The sequence below is a fragment of the Chlamydotis macqueenii genome, chromosome 4 (assembly GCF_036417535.1).
Source record: "Chlamydotis macqueenii isolate bChlMac1 chromosome 4, bChlMac1.mat, whole genome shotgun sequence".
Classification (NCBI taxonomy): domain Eukaryota; kingdom Metazoa; phylum Chordata; class Aves; order Otidiformes; family Otididae; genus Chlamydotis; species Chlamydotis macqueenii.
Window position 1 is genome coordinate 16,098,508 of NC_141559.1, and position 20,808 is coordinate 16,119,315.

The 20,808-nt window shown below is 37.9% G+C and overlaps 1 protein-coding gene across 10 annotated transcripts in view; it reads right to left on the minus strand.

The window, feature by feature from the left end:
- Window positions 1-13,668, minus strand: part of TTC29 (tetratricopeptide repeat domain 29) — a 313,481-nt gene extending 299,813 nt beyond the window's left edge. For 8 of the 10 annotated variants that reach the window (XM_086747860.1, XM_086747858.1, XM_086747859.1 and 5 more), the window contains exons 1-3: window positions 13,573-13,668; window positions 4,434-4,483; window positions 2,583-2,632 (exon numbers count right to left, since the gene is read on the minus strand). The gene's annotated coding sequence lies outside the window, so the exon portion shown is untranslated. The remainder of the gene's footprint in view (window positions 1-2,582; window positions 2,633-4,433; window positions 4,484-13,572) is intronic. The other 2 variants (XM_086747855.1, XM_086747864.1) reach the window with 2 other exon arrangements.
- Window positions 13,669-20,808: the final 7,140 nt, after the last annotated feature.

The window sequence follows — 20,808 nt, forward strand, 5'->3', positions numbered from 1 at the left end:
CATACGTCACGGTGTTATAAACACAAAAACATAAGAAACACTCTACTGGGGTTCATTTAGCCAAGTATTCTGTCTCCTCTTCAAGAGTTCTACTGGGGTTGTTACAGAATCCTTCTGCCTAATCCCTTCAGTACTTATTTATGGACCTCCAATCCATGGTTTTGTCTAATTTTCTTATCTGTTGACACTGTCTGTTTTTACCGTCTCCTGTGGCAGCACATACTAGAAGTTAACAAAGTGTGCAAAGTAATGAAACTAGTAGAGGACAGATTTAAAACCAAAGAAATTATGTAGCCCTTAGTTCTGTTGATGCAGGATTTGGTGAATAACGGACTGCATTTGATCTATCTTCTTCATAGTTTTGTAAAAATCACTTCCATCTCTCTCAGCCTTCTCCTCCCCATACCTGAGAGTCCCAGACATTTCAGTCTCTCCTTCTTATGCTGCAGCCCCATCCTCTTAACCATTTTAATTTCCTTTCTCGGTACCTCCTTTAACTCCAGTCTGTTCTGTTAGAGATAGGGAGACAATTATCACACAGTATTTAAAATGTGGCCTAAGCCAAATTCTTATATAGCAGCAAAGCAATGTCCTCTGTCTTTTTCTTGGTACTATTCCTGGTGATGCCCAACATTTTTTTTATTTGGAGGGGTTGCCTTATAACTGCATAACTCATACCTTGTATTTTATTTCCTAGATATTTTAATTGCATTAGCAAAGACCCTATTATCCTGCAGCACTGGTTGTTCTTATTCAAGGGCATAAACTGTGACCCACGCGAATTTGATTTAAGGCCTGATGAAGAAGTTTCCATAGTGAGGAACCAGGCACTGGATTTTGACCTGGCCAAACTCTTCTGCACAGACAAAAATGTAAGATTCATTTCTGGCATGGACCATGAAGATTTTAAACACAGCTTTATACAGTTTTACACAATAAATCAGGGCTTAATACCTCTCTCTCTTGTGATGACTCTATCTGTCACGGCCCAGACATTCTTTGAGTCTGTCTACAGGCTGCAACTCCCCTTGTTCCTAATGAGGCCAAACTCAATTTGACACTGACTGAATAGTAATTCAAAATTACTTCCCCAGAAGAAAGTATTATTTGTTCTTTCCTTGAAAGGTCTACAACACATAGAGAAAAAGCTAAAACAAAGAGCTCCATGCATAAGTTTTCCCTTAACTATACCTCAGCCTTGCCCAGCATAGAGTGGGCAATTCCCCTCATCCTAGCTAATCCTCATCTGCAATATGGTATCATATCAAAAGACCTGGATTCTTTACTATGATTAAAAGACAGATAAGCAGGAAAAGCTCAAGGGAATCACTGTGGTAAGAGGATACCTCTGTCTCATACTAACACAAAGGAAAGCCAAAAAGACAGTAAGAAAAAAAAATCAGACCCATTAGGGTCTAAATATAAATCCAACAAAACTTTGAAATTCAAGACTTGTCACACTAGTCAACTTTCATTTTTACAGACATCTTAGTCATGTCTTTTTCTGAATCCCTAATCTTCTTTTGTTTTCCCTGTAAGAAGTCATTCCCAATACTTGTTCCTGTACAGTTGCTACTCCCATGACATACTCCCTGTCAGAGTTTGTCTCTGTACTCATCACCTCAGCTGGGATGTAGATTGTTTGGCACGGGATGTGTGACTCACACAAGGGTCATTAATTCTTGATACATCTGCAAAGCTCTTGATCTCAGTCTCAGTCTTTTAAGAAAACTTTTTAAAAAGGAAAGGGAAAAGCAAGTTGCAACACTAATTTATCTTTTTGTCTGCCAGCAATTGAAGAACCAATTGGCAAAATTGTGTCCCACCTCTGAAGGTCTCTGCAAGTGAGGGAGAGAGCAGAGAAACTCTCCCTAATTCTATTTTCAGGAGCTACAGAAGTAGCAATTGCTATGGCTGGAGAGTGTCAAAGCTACTTAGGGTCCAGTGCAATTTCTTATTCAACAGTTTCCAAAAAAGACATTGTCCTTTCTTAGTCTTAGACAACACTAAGACACCTACATACTATTTCTCTGGAAAAGCAGTGACATGTCATGGGTATCTCTTTTGGATTATTTGTGCAATTACTTTTTTACAGATACATTCTTTGCTGCACTGTAAGGAAGTAAGCCAGGGTCCAAAGAAGAGTAGGTTGACATAGGTTGATTTCCCTTGCAGATTATACAGACAGTCTTTGAAGTAAAGATTTTGCTGAAACTCTGTTTAAATAAAAATAAATTGCAACTGTTAACCCTTCATAGCTGAAAATCCAGGTAAAAAACATCTTCTCATAGGCCAAATACAATATAACTGGAATTGTTCATGTTTTCTGAGGATCTAGTCCAGTAGCTTCCAGAAGCACAGGAAACATCTGAAGTATAAACACACAGTATGTACTGTCACCAGAGCAGCATATTTCCATCTAACACTGACGGATGCAGAACATAACATGCCACCAAAAAGCAATTTAAAAATTACTTTCACTTTAGTGATGGGGGAGGCGGGGGGAATTACAGATGGGGAGGAATCCATGATGCGTTTATCAGAGAGAAATCCAGACAGCCAAAGCACAACAGAAACCTTACCAAACAGATATACAGAAAAGGCTCAGTATCTTTCCATTCATATGCTCTATCTGAAAAAAAAAAAAAAATTAAAAAGCTTTGATTTAAAAAAAAAAATACATGTTTTTTCTGAAGCCCTAGTTTGTTGTTAATATTTTTTTTTAATTTATAAGGCCATTTCAATTGCTCATACACAATTTTTTTTCTTGATCAGCTTTTTTCACCTAAAGGCATGATTTCCCTCTTTTCCTTTGTATGTAATTATGATGTCATAAATACCAGTATGCCTTCTTGAATTAATTTAAAATACAAGAGGCACTGTTCCATACTTCACAGCATTTATCTCCAAGATCTGCATAAGCGAGAAGTGACCTGCAAGTATAATAAACCGCTGGCTTTATTTTTATTTTCTTTAATAATCTGGGCAGACAGTGTTCATATGTCAGAAACAGAGTTATGCACAATGAACCTTTGAACAATGGTCCAGTGCATCCAGATATGTCTGATAGTTGGGCCAAGACATTCTAGTGCTCTTCAATATTTATTTCAGGATATGATTGACAGGTTGGTGGAGATTTTTGTCAAATATTTTCAGAGCTGAGTCTTTATTATACAGATTATATTGTCTAGCGTGAACAGATGGTAACAGGAGAGATGAGAAAAACAGCTCTTTTGATTTGCAGGGGAGACTCTCTTGCCTATTCTAGGGATTGTGGCTTAAATACTTGCCCTTTGCAGAATCACAGAATGGCTGAGGTTGAAAGGGACCTCTAGGGGTCATCTGCTCCAATCCCCCTGCTCAAGCAGGGTCACCTAGAGCCAATTGCCCAGTACTGTGTCCAGACTGCTTTTAAGTGTCTCCAAGGTGGGAGACTCCACAGCCTTGCTGGGCAATAAACAGTAGTGTTCAGTGTCCTCATAGTAAAAAAGTGTTTCCTGCTGTTCAGACAGTACCTCCTATGTTTCAGTTTGTGCTCACTGCCTCTTGTCCTAGCACTGAGCACCATGGAAAAGAGCCTGTCTCTATCTTCTTCGCACCCTCCATTCACGTATTTATTTAAGATATTGATAAGAACCTCCCCAGACCCTCTGTTTGAGCTGAACAGTCCCAAGTCTCTCAGACTTCCCTCATATGAGAGTCTCTCAGTCATCTTAATGGCCCTCTGCTGGACTCTCTTCAGTAGTCCCATCTCTCTCATACTAGAGAACTTCACACAGCACTCCAGGTGCGGCCTCACCAATGCTGAGGAGAGGAGAAGCATCACCACACTCCTCCTAATGTGTCCCACCAAATAAATATACAATACGCACCAAATGCACCATTATGAAGAAATACAAGACACAACTTTCACAACAAAACTAGCGGTGTTTTGCTCTTTGTAATAAAAGTCTGAGCTTCAGTTTTGCTCACAACCTAAGTAGCCTACCTTTGATTACAGCTGACGCCAGATGCAGAGCCAGAGTGCGACAGTGGTAATGGACAGGTGGATACTGAGAACAATCTACACAAAGTCTACTCAGGGACCAAGCAGTTACACAAATGGATGGGACACTTTTTCTACTGCAACATCAGGGAGGAATTTTCCCCTCCTGCATCCCCAAAGAGAAAAAGATGGTAGCATGGTGGGAAAGAATAAGAGTATCTAGGAAGTTAATACACCATATTCCCTGAAGTGGGGCAGCTTTGGGCAGCTTTCTGCTATGCAGAGAAATAAAGTTCTTTCCTGCTAAAGGTGAAATTTCCCCCTAAGCTACCCAGGGGCTGATATAGCACTGCACTGGCCTGAATCCAGACTATGAATAATTTTCTTTAGTCTACACCTTAAAACTTCATTAACTATGACCTTTCAAAATAAATTAAGCTTGACTCACCTTGAAACATCCACTTGCTGTTGTCCTAATCATTTTCATAACATTACTACCTTGAAAAACATTAAAAGATATGTTATTTAGAAAGCAAATATGAAAAAATGAGCCTGTCTTTTAAATATATGAGAGATTTTTCTCCCTTCTCACTATTTATAAACTGTCCTTATTTTCAAATATTGCAGGGCTTTTATTTTGTTAATCTTCTAGTAATCATCTTTGGAAGTAATAAATAAAAAATGTAGGTTTCTTAGTAGACATCTCTTCCATAAATAAACTTTGCTTCCTGAAACTTCTTGTGCTTGATTAGCTAGAAATAATTGCTCTCAGACTTTCATGGTCCATAATGGCTCTCTGCTCCCAAGACCTCCCCTTGGCCTAACTTACAAAGGGCAAGAAATTGGCTCTTACACTTGCTGACATGTGGCTGGTGAAATCCATAGGGAAGTTGTGTGGTGATGAAGAGCATATTAATCAAAGATAATAGCAAAATACAACTGTCCCTCATTACAAGGACAACTGAACAATCCACTCTGATTTTCAAGCAGACTGGGTTCTCCTGCTTTTATCAAAGACAATAAACAGACTTCATTATAAAAATAAATCCAAAAGGCCAGGTTCCACAACACAAGTTTAAATCAGGAGAGATTGTGTTCAAGTCAACACAGCCAAGCTGGTATATTGGCATGAAAACTAGCAAATAATCTGTAGGCAATGAGTAAGAATTCTGACAACACAGCCACATTTTGTTCTCTAGAAACTGGCCTGATCTTTCAAGTAATGCAAGCAGGATTTGATACCAGATACACATATATTGCCAAATTACAATCATGGTTTTTGGAATTGTTCTAGAAATGTATCTATACACAGTTCTACAGAAAGAGCTTTACAAGAACACCTCTCTTTTCTCTTTCAATCCTCTTTTCTGTTTCCTGCAAGCATGAGAAGAAATCTTCACAAGAAATCTTCATTTGCTTAGCCCTAGAGACTTCACTTAATATCACAGATAAAACTTAAAAGCTACAAAGAAGTTTCCACAATGCATTTGAGACTAAATTACAAGATTGATTTTAGTCTATGAATCAGCTAGTCCCATGGACTTTTTTCAGTTTTCTTCTGATCCAAGAGTCCTGATCTCAGAGGGGATCACTTCAGTTGTTCCAGTTAAACTATTTAGCATTCAACAAAGTCCAAGCAGTGCAAAAAGCAAAATACCACAGGAACATTAATTACCAGAGGATAAAACTTTAAATGATTACATGAACTCACTGAAGTACTCCCACAACTGAATAAACCTTTGCAACTTCTGCTTGAGGAGCCCAGCTGTCCCTGATTTTTTTTTAACTTCTGCAAAATTTGAGTCCTGGAAGGAAAGAAGATGGGCAGAGGGAGAAGGGGCAAGTTGTTTGTTTGCTATACCCATGCTATTAAAAATTATGCAATCTGTACTTTTTTTCTTTTTTTCTTTTTTTTTGGATAGAAGAACAACATTCATCTGGGAAGACAATTCCCATGGAAATCAAGTTCTGTTTGCATGACCATTTTTCCTTGAATATTCTGTCAGGAGGGATGGCAATGTGGGATCAGCTGGTAGCTATCACAGAAGTTTACCAAACCGGATCAGCTCTGCCTCTTTCACTTCCCTTTCTTCAGCAGATTTTTCCCCTTTTGGGGGTCCCATAACATAAGAAACACAGAAAACATAATTTGTGTAATGTCCTCAGCCTAGATCACTAGCAGTGTTTAGCTACCTGGCTCCATTGTTTCTCTGACTGGGAACATGAGCGCTTAGATAGCACAAAGATGGCTTTAAATGATAGTCAATTGAGAGAGGGCGCAATCACAGGACTTCATATAGTAGTATAAACCAGTATAAATATTTGAAATGCTTCTCAAGAACTAAAAAAAAAAAAAAAAAGGTAATAAAACCTACTTATTTTCTAAACATTTAGCATCGCTGTTTGATGACTTTTTTACTACATACAGGTTTTAAATGCAACTACCTTTGCAATTTGTTACTGTATACCAGTAATATTATAAACCTGCGTGAACTTTATTACCAGACTGATGGACTTTAATCCTATAACACTGCCAAGAAAAACATTTCACATTCACTGCAGTAAACAAGAGCTCCGCAAATGTAGAAGGAAGTCATTTACCAGATGTTACTATTTGGCTTAGAAGTCTGTCTTTGACTTTTGCTTATTTTCTCTTGACCTTGTAGGCTTCTCCCATACACACTCGGCACAGAAAAAAAAAAAAAAAAAGTGAAACCTTTGAAAGCCAGTTATTATCCAGTTAAAAAGTTCTTTGAAACCTAAAACATATACCTTTTTGGTGTGTCTAAAGAACTACTCATATCATTTGACCACCACAGAAGGATCGCTATATCATGTTCCTGACTTTTCTGAAACTATGCCACACACCTTCACACTTAACTTGCAGCTTTGGCAAGGTTCTTCAAGGTACTGAACAAATAAACCAAATAAAATCCCAGCTAAGAAGAGCAGTTAAATTACCTTGTTCAAAAACCACAGAAAAGGAAGGTTAGATTATCTGTGTTTACTTATGAGAATATATCCTTGCTATTATTAACAAAAGAGGCTTAAACAACAATATCAGCAATTCAACAGCTGAAATGAATGTAGGTATTTCCATTTCAAACTTCTAAAATAACATTCTTCCTTTCCCTCCTAAATAAACAGGAGACTGCTGGTGGTCATAAAGCTACATAGCATTTGAAATGCACATGGTCACTTACTGATACATTTGTTCACATACATACAAGCATTCAGCACAAATTCCTGCAGCATTAACCAAACCTGCGTGGATCGCTGTTGCTAGATGTGTTTCACTGGACTAAGAACCTGCTTCTCACTCATCATAGGTGGAACTAGCACATACTGCCACTGAAGCTATTGAGCTTCCAGAACCACTGAGAAGTTTCCAGAAAATTAAAAAATAGTGTCCAGAGTAGTAGTCTGAAAGCAGCTGTTGTAAATAGAGGAAGAAAATAGAACAAGGAAGTTGCGAAAAGCACTTTCTTCTACACCATCATGTCAGATTTGCCTGGGCTCTGCTTTCACCAGCTGCATTTTAGCAGCTCTAGAAGAACATGGGGGACATGCTCCTGTTTAAGCTGTGTGTGCAGAAAATGGAATTTAGCCATATACTTTTAGCACCACATTATTTCTATTATGACACCACTTTCTTTTCTCCCAAATGCCTACTAAAAACTTTTAATAGCATGGGAAAAGAAACCTGAAACAGAAAGCAGGAAACATCTGGAGCCCCAGTTCTCTACATGCAACAGTATTAACAGGACAACATTTCTCTCTATGATGGCAGTGAAAAATGGACAACTGGTCCAGAGTTGTGCTTGTGAGAGGGATGGGAGGAAATCTTACACCACATTTCTTGTTGCTAGTTGACAGTAGAGGAATGGCCCTCAGGAGTTTTGCTACGCTCAAATTGAGTTGAGGCATAGCCCCAGCCCTTTGGTGTTGGCCAATCCTAGCAAGAAGGTGGAATTGAAAAGAAAGCAAAGAAGTGAGCCTGAGACTGAAATCAGCCCAGGCAACAAACCGGATGCAGCGGTACTAAAGGAATAGCATAATTCAGCAAAAATTCTCTGACCAGGACTGTAATCATGGGGCCAGTCACTGAACAAAGCGTCAGAGACCGAGATTCACACATATTGCATCCAAGAACAGACCACCACCAGAAGCAAAAACATCCTGGTTGGGACTAATACAGTGAGTCAGCTGGGACTGTAAATCATAGGGGGGGAAATTTAAGTCTTTGAGGCTGTATATAACCACAATACACATGATGTGTTTGATTCATAGTAGAGAATCCAGAATACTCCTTCACTCTGGTTGAGGTTTTGTTTCTGCTCAAAAGTTGTGTACATTTTTACCACAATGCAGCATGTATGTCTGTCTAAGGCATTTGAACCTAGAATGGCCTAGCATAAAGAATTAAATGTCACATTCCCTAGGAAGACATTGGAAAGGATATTAATATTACTAATTCAGGTAAAATGAAGAACAGAGTTGTCACCATAGTTAAGGCAAATAGTTTAGCTTCAATTCAACTGAATACATGAATCAACATTAAGTCCTTGGATTAGAACTTTGTCTGTCACTGAAGCTCTTACACGACTGCTACTTCACTCCAGAAATACTCTGTTTGGGTAAACAAGTATTTGAAATATTGCAACATTTTAATCACATCGGTCCTGCTCAGTTTGCATAACAACCTGAATAGTAATTTTATCTTAAATAAAAATACTTCAAAAACTGGAAAGGAGGAATATAAAGTATATCACAGAATCAAATAACAGCTAGAGTGCATATTTAAAATATATTTGAAATAAATGCACTCTTTTCCTTAATAATTAATAACTTTATTTAGGTTACATCTGTTTTCACATAAATACATTGCTAATCAAAGAAAAATAACCAGAAAACCACATGGAAATGACCAAGATAATTGCAGTTGCTTGAGATATGGCTAACAAAATCAGCATCCATTTCACAGATGCACATACACACATACATACTTTTGTTCCCAGTTAGGTCTTTAAAATTCTGTTTACTGTGATGTGTATGTTACTATTCAGAAACAAGTAATACACGTCCATTTTGCAACAGTAAGAGTTGTAAGTAGATCAGAGACAAACGCTAATAAAGGAAAGAAGAAAAATTGATAGGTATCATATGACTCCCAGAAACTACAAACAAACAAACAAAAGCAAAACAAACTCACTGATAAAACACAAGTGAAGTCAGAGAATTTGTTGTTGGTTTTTTTTTCCTGCAGTATCCTGGGAACAGATTTTAGAAATGTGCACATGAATAACTGGAATGTATATGCCACATGGACAGAAGCGTTAGCAAAATAATCCTTGGTTACTTTTCCTGTTGAACTGTCTCTTTGTGCTCTGCACAGCATTTGTACAAGCAGCTTGCAAATTAGAAGCTGCCTGTTGGGGAAAAAGTGGCAATAGACATTTCTGTCAGAAATAGAGGAAAATGGTATGTAGAGTGAGTGATAAGTAAAGGTTTTAAGTAGCATCTTGGAAATTTAGAAAACTCAGTGTTCAAGAGTTGTTTTATACAAAGTCTTAAGTTGTTTTAGAAATATTTTGATGGATGTAGATCCAGAAAAGAGCACAGCTGTGGAGGGAAGAGAAAGGCAATTAAAAACAAAGCTTCTAGAAGGGAGAATATATTTTGGGGTAAGGTTTTGCTTCCTCTGTTCTCTTTCCAAACCATCAGAAACACAAAGCCTGTTTTTCCACTCACATCTTTCTAAAGAGTAGATGGGTTAAGCATCAAGTTAGAAGACAAATTAACATTAAACACATGTAAAATCAAAAGGGGCCTATAAGTATGGTAAAAATAAAAGGTCCTTTCACTTTAGTTTCACAGCAGCTATTACTTGTGAATACACTGGTTTCAACTGCTAGTTCTCCGAGAAGAGTATTGTCCCAGTATTTCAGCTTGAATAACAAATAACAATAAAGATAATAATGATCTGCTAAAATACAACATGAGGAAGACCTAAATGGAATCATAGAACAACCATAGTTATCAGTACCTCCTTTTCACCAAGCTTTTGTAAATATTTGGTATGTATGGAAATAATCTGTGATGGATAAATCCTAAAAATGTAGTTGTTTAACTTATTCTCTAAGTTTGGATGCTTATCAGAGTATTTGCAAACTGCTTGAAGGGGAAACCTCAGCCATCTTCGTAGGAGGCAGCTAAAACCTACATGACACACAACTACACTTGCATAATATGCTCTTGTATTGATTCAGTAGTTGGAGTAGATGCCACTATGCATTGCCTTTTCCTTGTAATATATATAAGCTCCAAAATCAAACATTTTGCAGCACCTGAGCTTTGCTTAATCAAGGTTGTCTTATGTCACCATTAATCTGGGTAACAGTAAATTCTATGGACCCTGTTCTACTCCTGCTCCCGTTGGAAAGCTCCATAACTGCAATGGAAGATTGAGTTCTTCTTGTAAAATATTTTGCATAAATTTTGTTTAAAAAAAGCCAGCAAACAAAAATACCCCAGTGGCTTGTAACCAAAACCAAATGACTTTGCACAGCAGATAAAGAACAAACAAACATCAGAAACACAAAGTGTGAAGTCCTTGTTGTTTCTTACAAATTCTTCTTACAAATAGGCTCATGTTTTTCTTTGTCAACTTCACTGCTGTTTTTGTGGAGTGTAGTTCAGGGAATTTTGGATATATAGTGGCAAGTATCACAATTCACACATCGAGTTGTGCCAAAAGACAGGAAGGAGGAGGGGAAGACATGAAAACAGAAGTCTGTTTATTAAAAAAAAAAATAGCAAGGGAGAATTTTGCTTTTAAATAGTCATGGAAAAACACTGAGATCCTCAGCAGTTAACGCATTTGTTTTAAAGGCAGCAACATTTTTTTTAAAAAGACTACAAGAAACAAGTGAAAACAGTAAGAATGATGCTGTGGCCTGGAATAAGCAGTAGCACATGGAGCAAATGTTCTGCAGACCACTCTGAAACAGGTATCTTCTGCAGGTGAATATGGGAGACTGTTTCTTAATGTTCCAGATAACTTTCCACTTCTTTGTTCTGACAAAATCATGGGCAAAAAGCATGGCTACGATCTTCAAAAGTGGTTAGGAAGATAGCTGCCTAATTATGTGCCTAATATTTTAATACAATCACGTATGAGCAGGAAATGCTCCTGCTTGAACTCCAAGCTCACACCAGCTTGGTGTGAATGTAGCCATTTTTATTTACAAAACAGAACAACATAAAAACAATACAGCACACATTTAAATGACTCAAAATGACTAGAGGCTGCTGCCAAAATAGGACTGTAACCAGAAGTCTTAACTAAACAGACACATTTCCAGGGAATTAACTAGGCTGTGTGCAGCCATGTGGCCAGTGTGCTTCAAAATTCATTGTGCAGTCCTATTCTTTTACCACACTTGGAACTGACTCCGAGTGTAACAGAGCCCCCAGCCTCCACACCAGCTTTGTATAAACTAGTGCAGAGGAAGAAATAGCACATGCTGGAGTAAGGATGTGGCCACAACTTACAGAAGTACCCGTCTTTTCTTTGTTCCACAGCATAACACAAAATCATGAAGCCATTGCTTGATGCTATACTATAAATCTATCAATCCTTTTGCTCATCAGAGATACAGAAAACGATTTTTTAGTTTGCTGATTATAGGAAGAATGGAGGACTGGTTTGCTCATTTGGATTTCTCAAGACTGCTCAGTAATTTGGGTATCCGCAAGCAGCATGTGGCTTTTTTGAAGTCATATGTTAAATCAAAATCATACATCTAAGAAAAAAAATAAGCATAAATATACAAACCAAAATGTTGTCTTGGAAAACCGTGACAGTGGATAGGACTAGAAAGCTTAGAGGATGATGAGCTAGCCATTAAGTGCCTGGTGTACTGGTGGGGCCAAAAAGGACAAGTGTAACCAGTGGATACCTATGCAAGGGAATCTAGAGCATCAATAGGAAATTATTATACCCCAGTATCTGGCAAAGGTGTCATGCAAACAGAATACCATGTCCAGATCTGATGTCCAGACTCTAAGGAGGGGCTAATAACATGAAGAGAGTTTTGAAAATGGGGACTAGAAGTAACTGATGATCAGATGAACTATGGGCAAGAATGTTAAATCCTAGGAGTGCAACCTGTCTAGCTAACCAAAACCAGTTAAAGGGGCAACTTAGTCCATCTGGTGAGTACCGGCCAGGAAATAGAAATACTACAGAAAGTATTTCAACTTCATAAATGTATAAGGAGATACAGTTAATAGGATTAAAAATAGGCAAGTTCAAACCAGAAATAAAGCTGTTTTGTTTGTTTGGTTGGTTCTTAAACAGTCAGGATAGGCTCCTGTCAGAATAACTTTCTTTTTTTTAAAAAAAAAAAATCAAACATAGATGGTTTTCTAAAAGATACGTTCTATTTCAACATGGAATTAATTTCTATCAGCCTGAAGCACTCAGCAATGTGAAAAGTACCTGAACACACACAAAATCCTTTTAAATGCAAGACAGGAACCTTAATCTCCTGGATACTGGGGAAATTTTCCCTTCTAAAAAATGATCACTGTCTTTTAGCAGATGTGCCCAGGCCTCAGTATTGGCAGCTAGACTCTGCTTCTGCATCAGACAAGGAAAATAGTAAACAGAAAATCTCTTCCCTTTCCTCATAGATTTCAGAAGTACATCAACTAATTGCTTCAGTGAATTTTTTCATAAGGTATAGCTATGTGAACCATATAATGTAGTTGCAATGGCCAGCATTTGACTGTGCTTAAGTGAAGTTTGAGAAAAATGTTTTAAAGGATGCATCTGAAAATCCTCAGAGCAGATCTGACTGTGCCCTTCTGCATAGCCCAGCAGATACAAAACGGACTGTATGCTACTGCTGCTCTGTTAAATTGTCAAGAGTGGTTCTTGCCAAAAATTCCCCCTTATTTCAAAACTTAGGGGAACTTAAAGGACAGGATTAGACTGAGATGCAGAAGACAGTCCAAACTGAGTTGTGAACAATATGGAACCAAAAAAGCTGACAGGTACTTGGAGAACTGTGTTACAGGACAGTCTGTTCTGCTCTGCAGGGCATCTCTGGCCAACGCAAAATGCTTCTGCCATCTCTTCCCTCTTTTATTTTTACATGAACCCAAAGATAAACTGTCTATTATTTCAAAATAAATTATTTCAGTGGGAAGTTTCAAAGTTTTATGTCCATAAATTCATTCTTTATGTAGTTTAAGAGAGGTAGGTATTCAAACTGAATTATGACATCACATAAATACAAGTATGCTAATGCTAAAGTCAAGGGTTTTATCCACCTTGCCTTGCATTGTACTGTAGGAGAAAATGCATTCTGGAGGGGAGGAATCTCACTTGTATCAAAACATGCTCATAAATCAGAGGCACAGATGGCTTTACTATTTAAAATACAATCAAAGATTAAACAAGTGATAATAGTCTACTAAGCACAACAGCTTTGTATTTGCTGCAGTGTCACTTTAAAAAATTATCTTCTCCAGCCTTAACTACAAACATGCACAGTAAAGGATAAGAAGACTGATCTTACCTGTTCTTTTGCAGTTCTAAAACTAGGTTTAGTTAAATGAAGGTTAAGAAAAGAGTTGAAAGAAAAACTGAGAAAAGAGACAACAGGGGCAGAAACGGAGAACCTAGGAGAATGGTTGGCAGGTAGATGGCATGCTCTAAGCAGCTGCTGTCATGAAAGCCAGCCAAGAAGGGAGCTGGAGTCTGGCCAGTGCAATATGCTGCCAGGATGTCAAGGAATGGTGACTGAAGTGGCAGACCTGAGGTTAAAGTCAAATAAGCTTGCTGAAAGTTGCATGGAGGGCTGCCTCTGAAGGGTTTTCAGTCTTCTGGAAGCAATGAAACTTTGATCTTTGAGATCAAATCAGACCACATTACTAAAGGGTCACTGAAGCAACTCATTAAAGCCATTGGCTGTACTTTTCTTGAGCAACAATTAAAGTTCATGTTTTGCAAGCTGGTGCTGACTATTTAAAAAGAACAAAGTGACAAAGTAGACTTTAGAAAGATGGACAATATCTTTTCATAATTTTTGAAATCCAACTGTCTTATAGAAAGAACATTTTGTTTAGCTGGCTAATTTTCAGTAGGAACTTCCAGGGTATCTCTGGATTTTCTGACAACTACGTTTTCTCACAAAACATTCTTCCACTTCTTCCTTTCCAAGAAGCTTTAATTACAATGATGGTGTGGAAAAAGAATAGTTGAACATGATTTCTCTTAGAGGTGTGTTAGGTGATGAAGAACTATGAAGTGTCACCTGTAGGACTATTTGCAGCAGATGTTCTCTTACCCTAAATTTAAAATTAAATATGTTGATGGCTTGCAATTGAATACAGCATGTAATAGTTAAAAAGTTGGTTTTCTTACTGGGCACTTGGCCAACCCTTAGGAAGGCGGTCATAGGTTCCCACTAAAGCACAGAGCATCTCCTGAGAATAGAGGTCTATCCATCATGAGCTCATATGAATTTTATGTTCCAGTTCTCAGAAAAGCATTTTACTTTAATTGCTCATTGTCTACCCACTTACTACATTAGAACAAAACCTCATTGTTTTATTTGCTAATAATGACAATCTTGGACTTAAAAGAGACATTGTGTTTCAACTAACATTTGTATTTAAGTTCCCTTCTGAAGTAGAGGAAGACAGAAAGAGAAAAAGAAGATAGAACAAAGAACTACAGAAAAGAATAACGTACTGATGTTGATATAGTAAAGAAAAGCCATCACTTGCTCAACACTAGCATTCCAAGTCAACAACCTCCCTAGAGTCCCTATCTGCTCTTTCCTTTCTTCTGAAATAGATTCTAATTGATTTACTGTAAATATATGAGACTGATCACCTCTGAGCATCTCTCCTATGAAGACAGACTGAAAGAGTTGGAGTTTTTCAGCCTGGAGAAGAGAAGGCTCCGAGGAGACCTTATAGTGGCCTTCCAGTACCTGAAGGGGGCCTACAAGAAAACTGGGGAGGGATTTTGCCAAGGACGTGTAGTGATAGGACAAGGGGTAATGGCTCTAAAATGAAAGAGACTAGATTTAGATTAGACATAAGGAAGAAATTCTTCGCTATGAGGGTGCTGAGGCACTGGAACGGGTTGCCCAGAGAAGTTGTGGATGCCCCATTCCTGGAAGCGTTCAAGGCCAGGTTGGATGGGGCTTTAAGCAACTTGGTCTAGCAGAAGGTGTCCTTGCCCAGGGCAGGGAGGGTTAGAACTAAATGATCTTTAACGTCCCTTCCAACCCAAACCATTCTATGATTCTATAATCAGGTTTGCTTTGAATTATTAGCTTTTTCCTTCAAATGAAACGCAAATTAATTTGAGCTGCCTAGTATTGCTTCCTGAGTAGGATATACTTGGGAAGTGACCCTGTTCTGCAAGTCAGTGAGGAAAATGTTCCCTAAGTGATAATTGTTTCCTGGAATGTTTGGGCTGATAAACAACTTTAGTGTATTTGAATCAATTTCCTATGCAAAATGATGTATTAGCCTGCAGGAAAAAAAAAAAAGAAAAAGAAAAAAGAAAAAAAGGTTTCTGATAAGGCTTCCACTAGCCATGGTAAAAGAAACAAGATTTTTCTTGTTACAATTTAGAAATAATAAAAAGGTGTGCAAGAACGATTTTCAGTGTCACACAAATACCCTGTACAGTTTTGGACAGATTCTTCAGCTCTCCATTCTTGTCTGTTCTTGCATAAAATGGCATAACTGTCATTATTAGTTGTCAAAGTATTCACATGACCTATCTTACCAGACTAGCTGCAGATAAGACAAACACTATCCTTTAAAAACAAAAATATTACTACTTTCGTTGACCATATGAGGGAAAAATTCATTACAGGACAGATTCAAAGAGAAGATGCAGGCATCTGAAGGGCAGTTTAAGCAGAATTCAGACAGCTAAATTGAAGTCAATATACAGAAAACTTTGTCACACAAGAGATCTAAGCATTGGTAAGCACCTATGTTTTGCTAATAATCTTACTCAGGTACATATCCAAAGGCACTAGTGTCTTGAAGAGCTTCCATATTTGTGTAGCACTCTCAGGCCTCAAGAAGTTTAAAATTCACAATCTCTATCCCATCTCAGAAACCAGTGCCTAGCAGATGTGTTCAGAGTTCAGCAAACAACAATGAAAAGAAGAGTAGCCTGGGGACACGTGCATGAAAACTATATTCCTGAATGATGATTAACAGCAGAGATCAGCAGGTACAAAAAAAAACCCAAACAATATCTTATCACTGTGAATGCTCCCTTATTGTTGAACCAAAAAAAAAGTAAACTTGTACGGTACAGCTAGACTGTTTAATGCAACCTTTGTGAGATCTATTATCATTCTGCTCAAACTAACATAAATCAAGAGTAAAAATTATTATAAAAGACACCTGTAAGTGTAAAAGTTACATAAAAATGTAATAACTATATTAATAATGTTGAATCAAACAAGGATCCAAACTGATCTATTGAATTGCTGTTCTCTGCATGTCATTCATTACACCTGAATTCAATCAGTAAAGTGGACATAAATCAGAACCAAATCCTGGGCTATATGCAGACAAATTAGAAAATAATTAGGCCATTAAAGTGTATTTGTTTTGTCCAAACATTCTGGAATAGCAGTCATTAAATATTTGATATTTACCCAAAATTACCAGATAATACAGTGATATGCTACTCAGAATGTTGGCATGCCATATTGCAGCTATAATGAGTCTTTTTTAAAAAATCAGATGTCATTATTTGTAAATCACTAATGAATGATAATGTCTCTGAGGCAAATTTGTCTCCTCTAAGAATAGGTAGGAATAAGTGGGAAGGGATCTGTGTGATACTCTTCTAGGTACTTGGTCACATATCCCTAACAGGGCTGAAGCATGTTCTGGACTTGCGTAATAAGTTACAGCTCCTCTTCTAGCACTTGCCATCTGCTAAATATAGAGTAGGACAACAGGATAGTTCAAAGAGAACAGATAAGAGAGTAAAGCTGTAACTGCTGTCTCTCAAAATGCATGTTGATACATATATTTTCCATATCTAACTGGGCACAATTCCTTCCATCCACCTTCAGAAAATTCACTATAGATGGAAATAATTTTGTGTTCACTTTCTTCCTCATCCTTTCCTTCATCCATCTGTTTTTGTTTTCTTGATACCTACTGAACTCCTCTCCCTCTGAGGCTGCTCCTATTTCTTCCTCTACTACAAAAGAGGTAAATTTCAGCTTCTTGCTGAGGCACAGAAATGGGAAAGGGAATGAAGATGGTATAAGGGAAATATCATGTTGCAAGACTTTCTGTTCCTGAAAAATCTGTGGATAGGAGAGAATACAGGAGCTGTGATTATTTCTTCTAAGAGAGGCTGTCTGCACAGCCGTAACTCACACAATCAGCCTTTATGTCAACAGCAATGGCAAGGGTAAGAGGTAGAGATTAATTTTTTAGTCTGAAAATATTGTTTCCTTACACTATAAGTAAGCTAGATTGTTTGCTAGGCCCTATAAACTGCAGCCTTGGGCAGCCAGTTACTGTGTCTATTCTCTCGGAGAGCCTATGACTGACTGAACCTAGTACACATCCCTTCTTCTGTTCTCTATCAAAATGTAAATTGTTAAACTACTCTAACAGCATCTGCAGTGAAGACAAACTGCTTTTAAGCCCTCTAATTTTAATGACATCCTTATTCACAGCCAATCAGCATAGAGGGAAACCTGTTCAGCAGCTCTCTACCATGTACCACTACTTTAGGACATTAGCAAGGCCTGTGGATACTTACACAAGAGGCACCGGTGAAGTGAACTCACTCATCAGTTCTTCAGTTCTTGTGAATCAGGGTTCAGAACCAGGCAGAAATTCTAATTCTTGTACTTTATGTATATCCCTTTTTTAACTAGCTGTATATCAAGCTTCTCCTTTCAGGTCACACCTGAAGGTCTTAGCCAAAAACTTTCTCAGCTGACCCATCCGAGCATCAGCCATGGACTTGGTTTGCCACCCTTTTTGAAAATCCAAATACCTCCCTACTCCTTCCAGCCCATGCACCAAAACCCCTAGCCAAGTTCCCCAAGCAGTCTGCAGAACCTCCCAGAACTAGTCAGCAAAATAGTCAGAAACTACTTATTTCCTTCAAGTACAGTTCTTGAGTAGTAGTCCTATCCAGCTACAGATGCAACAAAGATCTCTCCAAAGATGTATCTTTGTTAAAAAAAAAAAAGGCTAAATTCCATATTTAGCCCTACTTTCTTTTACTTCTTACATGATGTGTACTATCTTCGCACTATGTGGTCAAGAAGTCACATGAAAAATCTGTTTACAATCCCTTGCATACTTTGTACAACATTATCCACAACGAGCCTGCATACCAGAATTTACAATCTATTTATGCCATGCTCTTTCCTCCACAAGCCGTGACTGTATGACCCTCTCATGACCTGGAACTAAAAAAGGTCCCATCCAGCCTACACAGACACCTGGCAGATTGTACAGTTAAGGGAAAGAAGGTTGAAAATCTCCAATCATTTTTAGGTGAAACCCAACCCATAATCCCTCATTCTCAGCTAGACTTCAGATTCTAATCCAGATTTGACAAAACCAGGAAGCATTCATTCACCCTTGACTTCCCTGCCACCCTTCTGATACAAAAAGGCTTCCTGGGAGCTGCTCAGCTGTATTTAAGAGAGCTAGCAACAGCTCCTCTCACTATTTCTTGCTTTTAGAGCTAGGGTTTTTTTAAGTAATAGGTCTAGGGTTCAGGTTAGTAGAGGCTGCAAGGATTGATTAGATTTTGGCAGAGAAAGGAATGGAGCAGTAGTAGCATAAAAACAAGACTTCTTAATATTTCCTAGTCAATACCAGTTGGTTGCATGCCTGAAATACAGGACTGCACATTGGTTTTAGCTTAGACTGAGTATTGATGTCAAATCATGAGGGAACGGGTGGTGAGATCAAAATGATCTGTCAGGGTAGGTGTAGTCAGCACCTCCACAGGTTTTGTAGCCATTTCCCTGCTATTTCCCCAGGACAGGACTCCCATTTTACAACTAAGTTTGTGTTAAATTGTCAGGGACCTAATCTCTAGTATTGGGATCAATCCCAGGAAACAGAGCCTCATCTCCCATCCTAACAGATCCACATCTCTGCATAGCCAGGCATGTCCTGCCTGTGCCAAACTACATCCAAATTCAGAAGTCAGTGTATGTTATAAGCCACTAGGTATCAAGACACAAACTTAAAAGACAATTCTTATGTCACCCCTAACTCTGGCGTCATGACTCCTGCTGTCTCTAAAATTAAAGTTTGCAAGATCAAGACCCCAGTATTCTAGCTGTTCTACAGAGCAAAAAAGTTGCCCCTGACCTGAAAAGCCACCAGAAAGTGCATACCAAAACTGCCACATCATAATTATTCTATACTTTTATTTCTAACACCTACAAAGAACTCCACAAAAATGTTTTTTGTCATAAGTTAAGTCAAAATGAGATGCCAAGGGAAGAATAATAATCACAAGCAATGGTCACAAGAAAGAAGCTATGAAAACACGGAATACTTTCACCTCTGAATGATAAGATCAGACTCATTCAATCAATCACATGGTATCACTATACTAAAGCTTAGATTCAGTATGCCAAGAAAAAGTGACAAATTTGGTATACTTGCTTGCATTATATGTAGTCACACAATATCAACAATTAGATTGCAAAAAGAAGTGCTCTGCTATTAGGAGCTGTTCCTTTAGCTCGTGATTGTTCTGAGGTTTCCCAGCTGTGGGTGCAAAGTATTCTTGCAGCTTCACCAATGAAGTCAGAGCGAAAGTTGTTCTTAAAACACTGGGCACCAGTCATCATTTCTTAACATTAGATAATTTCATGAAAATTTCAATGTTAAGAATTTTTTCTTCTGAGTTTTGGAAAGTCATCCTACAAATATTGCATATGAAAGCAAAACATACTTATTTGCTACTTTCCCTAATCAGTCTTTTCAGCAAATTATTAAAAATTGGGTATTCCTATTACTTTGTTCACCTGGAAATGGTTCTTTGAACTTTTTTTTGCTTTTTAGCTTATGTCTGGCAGTCAACAGAACAAGTGTCCCATGCCAGAAGCAGACCTATAATTAGGCTCATGCCCTGTAAATCTTCAGTTTGAGAACATAATCCTTCAAATTCAGTTTAGAAACAAATTGGAAAGTGAGGAACTAAATTTTTAGAAGTTTGTATCTACACTTTTAATCCTGCTCCACACACAAAATTAAGTCTCGCAATACCCAAAAGTAGTAAAGAACAAATCAAATAAAAAGGCTTGAAAGTAGCTACTGATTCTAGATTCACTGGAAACCATATTTATCTGATTTTTCAGATGACATACATGTATCCTGTAGCAGAAGCCCTCTCGTTAAGACACAAAACATCTTCAGGATTCATCCCTCAGGAAATAACATGCACATTTGAGAACGCTTATTAATGTCTTCTCTTTCGTTATGCATCAAATTTCAATAAAAACTGCTCTTGCAATTGTGTTAACTAGTAGACACTTCTTGCTTCCTGCAATTTAATTTTATGTTATCTAGATGTAAGAAGACTCATTAAGTTGAGATCATAATAAATAATATGAAAACTAACTTAAAAGATGCCGGGGGTAAGGGGAGAAGATTCCTTCTCACAAACACATGACTATCAGAAACGTCTGCTTAAAACCTCTCACATGAGAGTTAACCTGAATTATCTCTGCAGATCCATTTTTGATAGTTAGGACTTAAAAAAA